The sequence below is a fragment of the Leopardus geoffroyi genome, chromosome A1 (genome assembly GCF_018350155.1).
Source record: "Leopardus geoffroyi isolate Oge1 chromosome A1, O.geoffroyi_Oge1_pat1.0, whole genome shotgun sequence".
NCBI classification, from domain to species: Eukaryota; Metazoa; Chordata; class Mammalia; order Carnivora; family Felidae; genus Leopardus; species Leopardus geoffroyi.
This window is the reverse complement of record NC_059326.1, coordinates 185,347,842-185,361,751: the sequence shown is the minus strand read 5'-3', so window position 1 is coordinate 185,361,751 and position 13,910 is coordinate 185,347,842. Positions and strand designations below refer to the sequence as shown.

The 13,910-nt window shown below is 37.7% G+C and overlaps 1 long non-coding RNA gene across 1 annotated transcript in view; it reads right to left on the bottom strand.

Moving 5' to 3' along the window:
• LOC123611121 overlaps nucleotides 1-13,910 on the bottom strand; it is a 206,884-nt gene that overhangs the window by 49,936 nt on the left and 143,038 nt on the right. The window contains exons 6-7 of the long non-coding RNA XR_006718447.1: nucleotides 10,828-10,979; nucleotides 10,556-10,606 (exon numbers count right to left, since the gene is read on the bottom strand). This is a non-coding gene — a long non-coding RNA (uncharacterized LOC123611121). The remainder of the gene's footprint in view (nucleotides 1-10,555; nucleotides 10,607-10,827; nucleotides 10,980-13,910) is intronic.

The following is a 13,910-nucleotide window of genomic DNA, read 5'->3' as shown; positions in this document are numbered from 1 at the left end:
ATGTTAAAGACAAGCAAGAGGAGAGACTAGCAAGATGCAAGCAGTAATAAATTAGAGTTGAAGATACCACATGAACTCATGTTTAGGGTAATGACAGATGGTTACAATATAGAAATGTTTATAGATATGTATATACACATATATATTTCCTTGGTCTGTTGGCTGAGATACCAGGAGGCCATGGTATCTAGCATGCAGATCTTGGCTTCTAACACCATTCTCAATGAAAGGAAACAGGGCTCTTTGGAGAAATGCCATTACTGCAGGAATATGGCAAGAAATATACAAGATGAGCTTGAAGCACCTTGTAGTGCTACACACACACACACACACACACACACCCATACACACATGCAATAATGGAAGTATGTCAAAGGGAACAGGACTAATTAAAAGATCTCCCAGTGGCCAAAGCTGGAACAATTTGAGCAAACTAAAGTAATATTGGATTATAACCCAAAGAATAAAATACATATTCACCAGTTCATACTGATATTAATAAGCAATTAAATAAAGAAATGGGAAAGAAGAGAGAAATCTGTTTAGAATTCCACACAGTTTATATGGATATTCCTCCCTCAAGAAGATAAATTATAGAAACTTAACAGTAGACCATGGGGGAAGGGATGGGGAGAAAAAGTTACAAACAGAAAGGGAGAAAGGCAAACCATAAGAGACTCTTAAATACAGAGAACAAAATGAGGGTTGATGGGGGTGGGGGAGAGGGGAAAGTGGGTGATGGGCATTGAGGAGGGCACTTGTTGAGATGAGCACTGGGTGTTGTATGGAAGCCAATTTGACAATAAATTATATTTTTTTTTTAATTTTTTTTTTCCAACGTTTATTTATTTTTGGGACAGAGAGAGACAGAGCATGAACGGGGGAGGGGCAGAGAGAGAGGGAGACACAGAATCGGAAACAGGCTCCAGGCTCTGAGCCATCAGCCCAGAGCCCGACGCGGGGCTCGAACTCACGGACCGCGAGATCGTGACCTGGCTAAAGTCGGACGCCTAACCGACTGCGCCACCCAGGCGCCCCAATAAATTATATTTTTAAAAAAAAGAATAAGATAAATGATAACTGCCCTGTCTTTAAGCGATTCGTAGCAGCTGTTTCCCGAACAGCAGAGTATAACAAGAGGGAAAAAGGATAACTTTCCAGTAGAGAAACCTGACAAACACTGCCTCTGCCAGGTGATCAAGGTAAATATCAACAGTGATAACTCATGTTGATAGTGTGTTCCCTTGATATGATGTGATGAGAATCAAACTTTACCTCTGTGTTCTTTCTCCCAAGAGCACATTCCTCAAGGCCAATCATGAGCAAAACATCAGACGAATCCCAATGGAGGGATTTCTACAAAGTGCCTGACCAGTACTCCTTAAAACTGTCAAAAACACTACAAACAAGGAAGGTCTGAGAAATTTTAATGGCCAAAAGTAGCTGAGGAGACATAACCATTAATGAGGTGTGCTGGATGGCATTCTGGAAGAACGACAACAAAAAGACATTAGGTAAAAACAAAGAAAATCTGAATAAAGTATGGACTTTAGTTAATACTAATGAATCAATATTGATCCAAGAATTGTGACAAATGTATGATATTTAAATATGAAAAACAGGAAATTGAGTATAGGGTATCACAGAACTCTATATTGTTTTTACAAATTTTCTGTAAACCAGAAACTACTCTAAGGTTAAAAGCTTATTTCAAAAAATAATTAACTATTTTCAGTAACCACTCATGAACAAGATGCTCATATATCATCAAAAACCCTAATTCTACAACGATTACAAATAGGTATGAAACAAAAAGATTAGTAAAACCCATTTAGGTTTAGGGATACCAAAGCAATTACTCCTTAAAACACATTCTTATCTTTATTCTTTGTGTTTAATGTTTATTTATTCTTGAGAGAGAGACAGAGACAGAGACAGAGCACAAGCAGGGGAGGGGCAGAGAGAGAGGGGGAGACACAGGCTCCAGGCTCTGAACTATCAGCAGAGACTGACACAGGCTCAAACTCAGGAAAGTGAGTCAGATCATGACCTGAGCTGAAGTTGGACGCTTAACTGACTGAGACACCCAGGTGCCCTTCTTCATTCTTTTACTCACAAAAATGTTCCACCAACCTCCTGAGATCCAGAGAAAGCCTTGGTCTTGGAAAGAAGATTGAAAGGGAGAAAATTGTTCACAAATTTAAATTAAAAATGTGCATTCCTCTACTTTTATACTAGGTATTCACCATTTTTGTTCTGGCACTCCTGTTTCCAGAAATGCCTATTTCCTGGCAGTCTGCCTTGCATTATAAAAACCCAAAACATCCAACACTCAGCTTATCAGACACTTTGAATTTCAGACTTGGACATGGGGCACAATCTGGGAGCTTCTGCTAAGAGACTTTGGGAATAGTTTTCCTTCCTAGTCAAAAGATATGTAAGGAGAGGGGCACCTGGGTTGTTCAGTTAGTTAAGCATCTGACTTCCGCTCAGGTCATGATCTCATGGTTCGTGAGTTTAAGCTCCATGTCAGGCTGTGCTGACAGCTCAGAGCTTGGAGCCTGCTTCGGATTCTGTGTCTCCCTCTCTCTCTGCCCCTCCCCTACACATGCTCTGTCTCTCTTTCTCAAAAATAAACATTAAAAAAATTTTAAAGATAGATATGTAAGGAGAAATTCCCCCACATTTCCTCTTATACATACATATATTTCATGGATGTAATTGTAGGAGGACATAAAGTCTAGAGCTACAGTAACCATATAGCCACCATGATGCAGTAATCATAACCGTGAAAAGCCAAACCACCAAAAATGGTGGTTCATCAATAGCTAGACAAGTGTCATCATTGAGGTACTAAATTAGCTAATCCTAAAATCTACCACACATCCAGAATTCTTGTTAAATATCCTCATAGTTTCAGATGATTTCAGTTGTGTATTGTTACTTAGAGGGTAGAGCTCTATAACTATTATACATCTAATTATACTCTTCCAAAAATTTGTTTTTCCCCACTCCAACCTATGTTTGTCTACCTGAACCTGACCTATATTATTCAAATGGACTTTTCAACACCTGACAATCTCATTCCAAGATTGAGGAAAGATTGTTCTGTGAGATTATGGTGATTAGGCTTAATTTTATTAACCATGACAGTAATCCCTTTAATTAACTAAAAACAAACAAAATAAATTGAGAGATAATCTATATTTCTACTTGTTTCGGTGCCTTTCAACAAGTGTTGCACTCAGTTAAGATATGCACTTAGTAAAAAGGGAAATAATAATTCACTCCCCTGAAGAGTGGGGAGTGAATCACTGGTTATACACACATGCAGTCCTTCATTCATTCAACAAATAATTACTGACCCTTTGTTATCCAGTAAACATTGCTCTACCATCTATTTGAATGTTGCAGTGACTATGCAAAAAAATCTGAAATTTTTCATTTTTAACATGCTATTCAGATGACTGTAATGATCCTTCAGGTTTAAGAAGCACTGTCCTGTGTTACATGTATATTTTGTCATGTGTTCAGCAATGCTGCCCTCAGGGAACATATATTTTCCATGTGGGAGTAGGTAGACAACAAACAAATTAACAAATGAATAGCAATAGGGCAGGTGATAGAAATTTAGGGCAGGTAGTGTTATTTTTATATCCAGTAACCAGGTAAGTCCCACTAATAAGGTGGCATTTGAGCAGGATCTGAAGAAAGGAAGCATGTGACTTATGGGATATTTGGGGAAAGAGTGTCCCAAGAAGAGGGATCAGGGAAGGCTCTGGAGCAGAAGCTTAAATGGAATGTTTAAGGAACAGCAAGGACACTAGACTGGGAAATTGAGCCAAAGGAAGAGAAAATGAGGAGATGACGTTAGAAAAGTAGTGGAGGGGCTGATCTTAAAAGCTTGTTAGGCCATAGCAAAGTCTATGGTATTTATTCTGACTGAAATGGGATGCCAATTGGTGATAGTGAAGAAAAGAGCATGATCTAACTCAAGCTGTAAAAAGATACTCTTATTGTGTTGCGTGTAGACCACAGGAGGAGCTAGTGTGGAAGCAGGGGGACCAGCTAGATGACCACAGTAGTAACGTGGACAAAATATTTGGCAGGTTGAATAGAGATGATCATAATGAAATACATGACAAATGGATCAATTCTGTAGGTATTTTGACTGTAGAGCCAACAGGATTTCCTGAAAAATTAGAAGTGGGGTTTGGGAAAAAATAGAGTGAAGGACAACTCCATGATCTTTGATTTTGTTCTTTAGTTTTACTTATTTTTTCCTTTTTTTTTTTAACTTTTGCCTGAGCAACTGGAAGTAAGGAGTTTCCCTTTAGTAAAACAGCAATGTTGGGGAGCAAAAGGCAGAAATTGGAGCACAGTTGGAGACACACAATATTAACTTTAGGAGGTTTGCAATACAATGAAATAAATGCAAATGACAAGTAGGCATTTGAATCTGTAAGTTTGGAGTTCAGGGAAGAAGGTCAAGTTTGGAGACAGAAATTTTGGAGTTGTTAATATTTAGAAGGTATTAAAGCCATGAGATCTGATGAAATCACAAAGTGAGGGACTGTTGGGTAAAGAAAAGGCATTGTCTAAGGATATAGCCCCGAGATACCCAAAGATGAGAAGAACTATTTAGGGAGATGAGAAGAAACTGTTAAAGATAGAAAAAGTACCCAGTGAGGTAAAAGAAGAATCAAGGAAGAATGGTGTTCCCAAAGCTACACTGAAAATTAGGGAATAAGCACCTGTGTCAGATAAGTAAGTTAAGGGAGTTACTTAGTTAAGTAAGATAAGAACCAGGGATTGGTCATTTGATGAGCAAAAGGAAAGTCACTGATGACTTTGACAAGAAAACTTTGACGGCATGAGGAGAGAATTGCCAAGAAATAAGGGAGGAGAGAAACTGGCCACAGGTGATAATTGATTGTTTTTCTGGAAGTTTTGTTAGGGAGAAGCTAAGGAAGGGGATGGGAGCTAGAGAAGGAAGTAAATGCAAGAGATTCTTTTTTAGTGGGTGATATTCTATGTCATTATACTGATGAAAAATCAGAGCGGGGAAAATTGATTATAGAGGAAAAGAGAAATTGCCAGAATTCTTTAAAAAGCACAGGAAAACGGGGACCAGGGAAGTGTTGGTCATAAGTAGGAAAACAGTTTTTCCATAGTAACAGAAAGGAATGCAGTATAAGTGGATACCAGCCCATATGGGCTGATACCTGTGGTATCATTGAATGGTACCCATAACAGACCTCAAAAATCCTACAAATCCACTTTCCATTTGGCAATAAGGAAAGATATGTCATTTTTCTATTTTCTACTAATAGCCACTCTTAGATAATTTTAACTGATCTCACATTCTGAATGAATGTAGTTTTATAGAGGTATTCTAACTCAATTAGCCAGAAAGAAACTACCCCCCAAAGCAATATTCAGATATGTAGTCAATCAAAACTATCTTGCCTCCAAATGTTTCCCAATAATTAATGAAGAAAGGAGCAAAGTTTAAAAGCTTTCTTCCACTTGAGTATACTACTCTTAGTATTTTTCATGTTACCCATATGGCTGATAATAACATAACTCAATAATGTATCATATCCTTCTGACAATACTTGGTCCTAGCCATAGGATGAGGCAATCAATTGTGGACTGACTTAATCAATGATGGCATATTTCTTTCAACTTTCTCATAGAATTTGACTGAGGAGTCCCTGGGTCATGGCAAATTTGGTATTGAAATGATATTTTAAAAGCCTATAGAAACAGATAATACACTGAAATGGTTCATATCTGGATGAGATCCAAATGGTGATTAGCTTTGCCTGCTACCCACTTCAGGCCAAAGTCCCTGCAATGCTGAAGCATCAGTGTCGACCTCAATGGGCCGTGGACCTGGGGCAGCGAAAGAACTGAGAAAAAGAGACGACAGTATAGGGAGCCCCAGGAGACCCCGAGCCAACAGCCGGAGGTACCAAGGTTTATTGTACATCTTCTTATACACGTTTTCAGGTGTATACACTGTTTTCAGGAAAAACAGATCAGAAATGATTAACAACAGAAGCTTAGCAAAGCATGTCAACAATGTACATCTGATTCAGCTATCGTACGTATCTTGCGAACGAGAGCAATCTTGCAGATATATATGTTCTGAGAAGAATTTTTACAATAGAAGCAAAGACAAAGAAGGGAGTGAATGCACTGTACTATATACACCTGGCTTCCTTTAAGCAAAACACCCCTATCTGTGTACTAAAAAACAGACATTTCCCAAGGGCAATTCACTCAGGTCCTTTCAGGTTATTTTTAACCTTATGATCTCGAGTTTTCTCAGAGATCTTGGAGCCTGAATGAATATGTGCTATGGTCATTGTGGTGTTCTGTTTCCCACACGTCAGTTCTTGGATCAGGGTCAGACTTGATCAACGTCCAGAATAAATCAATGATATGGGAAAAGTTGAACAAGATTGCCCGTTAAGCCCTTGAGAACAATTGAGGCTTACATTTCTCATTCTGATGAGCTAACAAAAAAGTAGAATAAAGAAACTACATAGTCTTAAACTTTAAGCTGATTTTTCCATAGACTGCAGCATATTTTAGATATTTGATAGCTTAAGAATAGCACCTCTAAACACAAAAACATCTTTTCTCTATTTGAGAATATCTGATATTTACATATAGAACCAAAAACTCTTCACATTTGATCCAAAAATTACGGCTGAGCTACAATTACTTTATTTCCACTAGTTGTTGGGAGTCAGTCACTCTTCTGCTTCTGATGTGTTATATTGCTTCTGCCTCTTTCCTAATTAGCAGACCCAGAGTCACCCTAAAAGCAGACCAGTTTTTCTTTTTTTTGGCAGTACAAAATTGTTTAATTTCCAAATATTAAAAGGTCTTATTAATTGAATCTAAACTTTACCCATCATATAGCTACCTATCCTGCACCATGGCTAACTGCTAATATAAAATACTTAGCTCTAGAAAGAAGAAATGTCATTATGTAATATGCAATATTGTCACCTTTTTTACATTACTTGATGAGTCATTAATAAATACACAAATCTGCACAAAGTATATGTCATTGGAAAAGCACAGGAAATATTTGCAAGAAATGACAGCACCTGACAATCAGCAGAGATGGTGTCTTAAAGGACAAGTTGAGCTTTTCAAGTAATCCCACATGTATGAATCATTAATATATCTTCAATTATTTAGGACACAATTTTTATTTTTTAATAAATGCATCATGAGAAGATTTATAATAATTTTTTCAGTGGCTACAGTAAGTAACATTTCCATTTACCTAAATAAGAATATGTCTTGTTTTATACAAGTACCCACAACCACATTCTGATACTAAAAACCAATTGTGACACTATCCAATTGTCCATAGATATCAGAAAAGAACACTTTAGCATTTTTTAATACCTATGTTATAAGGAACTGCAGTAGAAAGATAATTATGCCCACTATAATTACCTGACATGTAATTCCACATGTAAAATATAGTAACATAAACACATAAGTGTTTCTAATCATAGTTTTCTACCTATGGGACCAAATCTAGCTTCTCACTTTTTTCCTAACTAGAAACTTCATGGGTGAGTCAGAACTAGAACTCAAAAGAAAGCAAGGAGGGAAATGAGTCAGGAAGTCTTTGAAAAAAGGCTAAAAAAAATACCTAATTTTCTTATTCATATTAATAGAAAACAGTTCTGTCCCCATAATGTCATCTAATACTATACATGCAAAGTTAATAGCATAAGTAAAAAGCCTTTCACAAATTCTACAAACAATTCTTTTGAGTCCAGACCCCCTTTCTTCACTCCTCCTGTCCTGTTTCTGATTGGGGAGTGGGAGGAAGGCACAGAATTCTGAGCATTGATCACACATCAGAACAAGGCCTGCTTATCTGGAATCAGCCTTTCCCATTAGGAGGAGCTCAGTCTCACAGCACTTGAGAACCACATGGCTTAGATTTCATTACCTATGAATCATGTTCCTATCAAGGGAACATTCAGAAAGCAGGATAAACGGAAAGGCTTCCGCATGTCCATTTGTGGTGTGAATGTTTACAGAGGCTTGTAACATCCATTGGAATAAGCCCTGGTGATTGCCCACACAAGGTAGAAGCAAGATCCTGCTTAGCATCTACCAAAATGTGAACACAATTCCTTTTCCTCTTGTCTTCTACTCTATGCTCCAATAAGTTTATAGCCTGTAGATACTCAATAGATGACAAATTCAATAATTCTGTAGCCCCAAGCACACCAAGCATTATTTTTCATTAATAGGTATAATTGTATTGTCCCACTAATCAGTAATGCATTAAAAACTGGTTCTTGGGGCGCCTGGGTGGCGCAGTCGGTTAAGCGTCCCCCTTCAGCCAGGTCACGATCTCGCGGTCCGTGAGTTCGAGCCCCGCGTCGGGCTCTGGGCTGATGGCTCAGAGCCTGGAGCCTGTTTCCGATTCTGTGTCTCCCTCTCTCTCTGCCCCTCCCCCGTTCATGCTCTGTCTCTCTCTGTCCCAAAAATAAATAAACGTTGAAAAAAAAAAAAAAAAAAAAAAAAACTGGTTCTTATAAATTGTAATGGCAACACAGTTTAGTTGGGAAAAGATGGCATTTACGTTCAACGATCTATAGACTACCCCAAGCTACCAAACATTTATAACTGCCATCCTGTCATAGTTCTGGTTCCCTTGCTATGGTATGGGGATGGAATCTGATTGCAAACAAGTGCTATGGGATTTTGATAGAGAGAAGGCTGGATACATGTTTACAGCAGCCGGGCAAGGGCAGCATGCACTTTCCAGTTTATCACTTTGACATTCCTCCCTGTAAAGCCACAGGGAATAAGGCAGTGACATTTGTGAGATAACAAGTTCACTGGAGATTGTCTTTGGGATTGAGTCAGGTCTCAAAGCAGAATTTAAACAAGTGTGTACCCCAGCAGTCCCAGTCTGGTTATAGTCTTACCTGCACTTGTTTCAAACACAGCAGGCATGCACCTATCACCTCTCCATCCCACTCCCGGTGGCTACAATGGATACCAGAGTTCACTTCTAATTGGCTTATTCACTCTGAAAACATACACACACACACATACACACGCACACACACACACACACACACAAAGTCTACTTTTAATGATGTCTGAGTTTCTTGCGGGTTTCTTCTCCTTGCTCATTGAGGCAAAGATCAGTGATCAAAAAAGAAAAAAAAATGTCTGTTGAGTACAAGGTTCAGTCCAGTTCCTTCTCTAAAAACATTATGCTGTAGCAAGTCCTAATTAACCTTCATTTAAACTATTCATTAGATTAACAGATCTGTGCCATTCCTTCTGATAAGCTCACCAAATTAATATCCATAGCATGACAAACTTACAGGCATCTTCCTAGCCTTCTACTCAATTATGGGCCCACTAGTCAGGCTGTACTTTTATGAAGAGTCAATTGTGTTTGTTCCTACTTTGTTTATACCTGGTGAAGTTATCAAGGCAATTAAAATATTTAATGAACTATTGTGTTAGCCACTGAGTTCAAAAAACAATGGAAGGTGTTTTACTATGAAAACCAAGGTGAATGTTGTGAAAAGATGTTCTATAGGACCACTATCAAAAATTGCTATGGAAATTCATGTGAATAAAATGGGGGAATCCAAAAAATTTAGATGGAATCTGGAAATAGGCAGCCTCATACATATTTTTAAATCTGACCCTTTCTAAAGAAATGGAACCTGGAAATAGGATATGAGAGACATAGACTCATGGATTCAGTTTTGTCAAGAAAAAAGATTCAGAACTCCAAGTGGTGGAGATCTGCTCAAAGAAAGACCTCAGATTATGTTAATGAAGTTGGCAAATGAATATATATTTAAATTTTTACATTAAAATAAAACATTTAAGTGTGTATGTTTTATTTTTTATGATTCCCCTTCAAAATGACTTTTTCAATTAACCTACCACCCATTGTTCCCAATTGCTTCATGTAAGAAGTCTGTTTCTGTTTTTCTAATCTAACCACATTTCACTTTTTCCTGTTACTCTGCTTCCCCAAAGGCAAATGCCTCAGAATAGTATTTATTAAGAAATCTTCCTATAGCATGATGGAAAGTGCTGGCAAGTAAAAAGATAGCAAGTCTTTGCATTTGAACAGGGAGTAGTGATAAGGAATCCTATCAACCTGCATGAATTAAGATTTCATTTTGGCTGCAATTTACTTCTAACCCTGTTATCAACCCATGACATTTTGCACTACTAAGGGGAGAGGGTGGCTAAGTCATTGGTGCAGATGTAATTTATGGCAATTTAAACTGAGTCAAGAAGTTAATTACTTTGAAATAATGCATGCATCTCACACTGAGTTTAACCAGGGTTTATTAAAAGATGGGTTACTTATGCCTTTTTGCCCTCCACATATCCTCCTTTAAAAACAAGTTTACCAGGAATTAAGCAAGAACTCCCATAGTGTTAATATCTTCTGAATTATGAGCTTTTTATAACATGACTTGTCAGAATGCAAATGGTTAAAAACAACTCCACAGCTCACCTTCATCACCCTTCAGGTACATTATCAGCAAAAGGCACATTTCTCTTCACTCTAGAACTGTAGAAAATGACACTGTTGTGAAGCCTCTGGGATTCCTCACAAAACATGAATATTCAGCACCAAGAACAGAAGCTTCAGCACATCAAATTAAATGCAACCTTAAGAAGAGTTTATCATTCTTAAGTCCTTTGCATCTCTTCCCCCCAGACTTCCCTTCCCAATTGTGGAAGATGAGTGGGCATCTCTACCCAGTCATCATGAATTTTACATACCTGAGTCTTCACTCAGGCAAATAGTTGCCTTTACTGGGACTCCAGGTTGAGGAGCTTGGGTTGATCACCTGGAACAGCCATGTAACCACCAAATAGTCAGCATTACATGGGATGAAGTTATCACTGACAAGCTTCACAATACTGTTCAAGTCCTATAAAAGTACATACGTGTTAGGAATTCTCAATTAGGACTGTTTGTTTGCAAGTAGCAGAAATCTAACTGAAGCTGGTTTATGCAACAGCAGGAATATATTGTTATGCTTAATCTGGAAGTTACAGAGGGATGGACTGGTCTCAGGCACAGAAGGTTGAAGGGGTTCAAACAGTGTTATCATGTCTCTCACTCTTTCCCTAATCGCTGCTCTCCCAGATAACCCTCACTGTATAAAGGCAGAGATAATGTATATGGTCCTCAGAGCCTACAAATTCAGCAAAAAGAGTACCCCAAATGTCTATGTCAGCCTTTCGATTGTGCGATCCCTATTTGGATTATATGCCCAAGCTTTTGTCAGGGAAATCAGGCCAAATAATTAAGAACACTTTCAGAATTGCATGCCATAGCAAAAAAAGACAGTTCCAAAAACAAAATAAAAACTAGATACAGAACAGACAAAAAATAAATAAAATAAAATAACCAACATCCACAAATATGCCTTAAAAGAGCCCAAAGGAGTGGTAGGCAGGGAAGATATATGTCAGGTAATGAAACGGATGCAAGTTTTAGAGTCAGAGTTCTGTCTTTGAAAACCATTCATACCACCTACTAGCAGTAGGTCCCTACGTTACTCATCTCTCTAAGCCAGTCTTCCCACCTGCAAAGCAAGTTCTAGTTTGCAGGATTATTTCAAGAATTAGATCCCTCTTTGTAATGTATTTAGCATAGGGCCATTTAGATAGTAGACATTCAGTAAAAGACATTTTTTATTATTTGGGGGAGGCAAAGGAGCTAAGATTAATTCTAATCTCAACCAAAAGGAAATAGAGAGTTGAAAAGAAATAATAAAAATAAAGTGCACTTTCTCTAACAGGGAGTAAATAAATGGCCATATTTGCTTTGAAATATTTCAAATAAAAATTAACATAAACTTGTAAAATAACAACTATTTAATATAAGTATCAATGTATTGTTATATGGTGAAGTAATATAGTGACTCATTTACAAGCCAAGCATGTGCTCAGAGTGTGTAGATGCAATAAATACATGGCAAATTGTTTCAGTCTCCAAATTCACATGGATATTTAATACACACTGAATAATTAGCACAACTCAAAATGGTCTAAATGTGTTTCTAAAAACAGAAGAAGGAGAAGGCAGCAGCAAAGGCTTATGGATGAGCAGGGAGTGGAAGGCTATTTAGAGTTAGAAATCACATTTCTGGCTCTCACACTAACCTCCTCTGTGACCTTGCCTGCCAGTCTATTAACTTTTCAATGCTTTCCTCCTCTATGAAAGAGGGAGCTGCTGGGCCCAAATCACCTCCAGAAGACAGTTTGTGTTTGAGAACATGTCATGAAAAGGAAGAAGGTTTATTTCAATCTTTAAATTTTATCTCACCCTCCCAGGACAAATTTATTAAATGAGCAATTAATTAACACATACCTATTTTTCTTATTTGTTGCACATATATGTTAATTGGGTTTTAATGTGTAAGACCAAATCTATTAAATAGGCATATTTCAGAGTTAAGATGGGAATTCAAATCCACAGAATCACAGCGCTATGGAGCCAGAGGTAATCTTAGAACTGAACTAGCCCAACTTCTTAATTTCACAGATGAAGAGAATCAGAACCAAATCTATATTTTCTAGGCCTGAACTTCTATTCTACCATTCCACTTAACTTAGAGATTTTTAAAGGTTTAAAAGTTACTGTTTAAGGCAGTAGTATGTCTCTCAACTACAAAGGGAGAAAACTATAAATAAGAAAAAAAAAGAAAAATGTAAGAGGCAAGACTGAACACAAATGATCTAAATGGAGTCCTGAAACTGGTTGAAAAAATGTCCTTGAGAAGGGAGATTTTGCAAAGCCTTTAACTACAGGGATGAATGGAAGAGCAGAAAGGGAAAGAGAGTCTCAGAGAATTGTCACTTAATAATCTCCATGCGCCACGAAAGCAGCACATTGCTCTCTATGAAGTGAAGAATCAGGGAGGTGCAAGTCAGAAAGAGAACTAAATAAATACTAGAATTTAATTAAAACATTCACTTTATTAACCAGTGTAAGGTTACTCAATTAGCAGTTGATAAGGAAAATGTTAAATAAATAAATTGTCATCATACCCTGCAACTGTTTTGAGTAATTACAAGAAAATTCTAAACAAAGAGATGATTATTAGTAGGCAATAAGTGCCAAGTGCCCAGATAAATCAACAAACCCGTTGTATTTAATTACACAAATTTTCAAAAAATAGAAATAAACAGCCTCTGCAACCTTATCTTTATGGCCCTGAGAACAACTGCTAAGTGTCTTGAACAAGATGTTTGGAATGCTAGAGTAAGGTGCTCAGCAGATCTTCTCATAAAGCAATGATAAAACTGAATGAAATTATCAAAAGCTAACATCTCAGAATTTTGAAATGGGCCAAAGGTACAATTTCATTGTAAGTGGACCAAAGGCATACAACAAATTGTGAAATGTCTATTCAAGAAAAAAAAAAAAATTCTGAGTTTTTGGTAATAATATGGGGAGTCTGTGGTGTTTTGGCCTGGAGCTATTACCAACCCCCAACCAGCACCATCAGTTTCCAGCTCTACTGAGGTGGGGTGAGCTGTGAAAAACAGCAATTTTATTGCCTGAGAGGAATGTCTTGACTTGGAGGAAAGGTCAGAAAAAGCCCATGCTCCTGGGCACTGTCAGAAAGAGTAGCCATCTTGATGTTAAAAGAATGGAGAAGACCAAGGTCGTAAATGGCCTAAGGTGATGATGGTTGGATCTAGTAACAAACTGGCAGACTAGCTAGAAATTTAACAAGGAGATCCAGAGAATGAGATATACATATTAGGCCTTGAAGAGGTTACATATCCCCCGTAGTCTGAGAAGCTGCACATTAGTACATGGTGAGACTAGGTAGTAATTCACACAC